Consider the following 2,434-nt stretch of genomic DNA (forward strand, 5'->3'; position numbering starts at 1 on the left):
GGAGCAGGTAAAGGGCACACCAGAACCGGGAAGAAAAGCCCTTTCTTATCCAGTGTCTCTCCAATGCCCTCTACTGAAAATTTACCATTATGCAGCTAGCACAGGAAAACCCATTTCCATAGTCTGTTATGCAAAGAACAAATTTTCACATCAGAAAATAGAGTTTTATGTTTGATTAAACTGCTTCCCCTAGCCATACAGTGTGCCTTTCCTAGAATCAACGGCCATGAAGCTTTTTGTTTCCAAGGTCCTAAACTTTGCTTCCTGCAAAAGTTGAGCTGATGTGATCCAGTTGACACACAAGCACCCTCTGGTTCAGCCGCTTCCAATCCTCATCATCCCTGGGCTACAGTAGTTTACACATGTTGGACAGTGCTTTAATGTACTACCTAGTATTGTAGATTTGTATGGTCTCAAGACAGGGAACACGGATGTCAGAAGCAATGACACAAGTAATGGTTCAACTTAATGATTTCTATCTCTTTCTTCCATTTTAACCTGCTTTATGAAAACCAAATGACCCAAAAATAAGAGAGAGAAAACGGGTTTTTTGTTTTGTTTTGTTTTTTTGTGTTTTTTTCGAGACAGGGTTTCTCTGTATAGTCCTGGCTGACCTGAACTCACTCTGTAGACCAGGCTGGCCTACGAACTCAGAGGCCTGCCTCTGCCTCCCAAGTGCTGGGATTAAAGGCGCGCACCACCACCGCCCAGCGAGAAAACGGGTTTTAAAAATGTTGATGAAGAGAGGCATCGAGAGAAGCAGCCTAACTAATTAGCCTTTGAAAAGTTAAACCTGACAACACAGTACCATTTTCTTTATTTTAATGGTTGTTGCAAATCAGTGATTTGTAATATTTGACACAGTGGAAGTCCTGTAAGCCACACTGACCTATTATGAAAAAACCCAGACTCCTAACAACCAGAAACAGTGCAGGTCTTCTTTATTTCTTACACCTCAACAGCGGCAGTGGCCCTGGCAGCTACACACCAATAGTGTGAAGGCCTTCAGGTTTCTACTGACATCTCTGTTTGTCAAGTGAAGTTACTTCCAAAAACTTCCATTTATTTAATCCTCCAGCTGTCTAAAAAATCTTTATGGGTGACCATTTTTAGCCTGCCCTTTTCCCCTTTGCTCTCTGAACTCATCCAGATGCTCCCTTGAGGCCCCTAAAGGTCTAAGATCAGTGGGGAAAGAAAGTAAAAAAGAGATGTCTAATGATACCCTAGTCATCTGGCAGCCTTCCGTAAAATGACTTTGAAGAGAAGCTGGTGGGAGAGATGCCACCGTGTTTTTTATTCCCACTATCACAACACAAAATAATTAATGGGTAAAAATACTTTTTGTTTAATAATTGCTGTTCTTCATTAATGTGAACCAAGGGGACATTCTGTGGGAGACAATAACAGCTGCCCCCACGTTTCATTATCACCAAACCTCACATTTCACACAAAAGCATTGCCAGTGCGGCCTTACAGCTTTAATTAGTTTCTGCCATAGCTGTGAAGGTCAGCCAATTATTGTGTGTGAAATTTCAATATGCAATGGCTGAATCGAAGAAAGTGCTGCAACAGTGTGGGATTCCGCCGTGCTGTGAATCCAGCTTTTTTGCAACCTGCTTTTTGAAACACAGGGTAACATAAAATAATCATCAGGTATGCATGGCTTCAAGGCGTACTGGTTAATTGAACATGTGCTTAATGGGGGAAAACACATAATTTCTGATTGTTTCTTAAATTCCCTCTTATTACATTGTCATTATCTATGACACATTGTTAAGGTTGAATTGTGCTTCATGATTAACTTCCCCTAACTCACTTAAACCTCCTTGAGAATATTTGATCTGGGAATCAAGCCTAGGTTGATCAGATTTACATGATAGTAAGTTAGAATCTATGTTGATATACATGTGAAAATATCTATGCATCCTCATATATTTCTAGTATTGGTAGGAATATATGCTTAACATGTCTGTATCTTAAGTATGCATATATTAAAATATATACATGTTTAAATATGAGTCTATAAATTTGTAAATATATGTAACATATTAGATCAATTTAAGAATGCTATTTACTGATAATGTTGCTGAACTAAAAATGTTTTAACAAGGACTCACTTCATTTAGGATCAACAACGTGACAATTGGAAGCAGGCTTGAAGCTCCATGTATTTCATAGATGAGGAACCAGGCTCAAAAGTGACACAGGGTTTACTAAAGTCACTTTGCTCCTTAATGAAACACAGAGGCTAAAACTGTAACTTCTTTGCCTGCCTTATGATTGACTAGGGGTTTCTGAGACAAGGTCTTACTCTATATAAGTTCCACGCTGACCTCGAATTCTTGACCATCTTCTTTATAGCACCTACGTGCTGGGATTTCAGGTACGGATCACCACACCCAGCTACTTTCACCATTTTTCATGAGACTGTTTG

This window comes from Grammomys surdaster, unplaced genomic scaffold, assembly GCF_004785775.1.
Source record: "Grammomys surdaster isolate TR1022 unplaced genomic scaffold, NIH_TR_1.0 67, whole genome shotgun sequence".
Taxonomy (NCBI): domain Eukaryota; kingdom Metazoa; phylum Chordata; class Mammalia; order Rodentia; family Muridae; genus Grammomys; species Grammomys surdaster.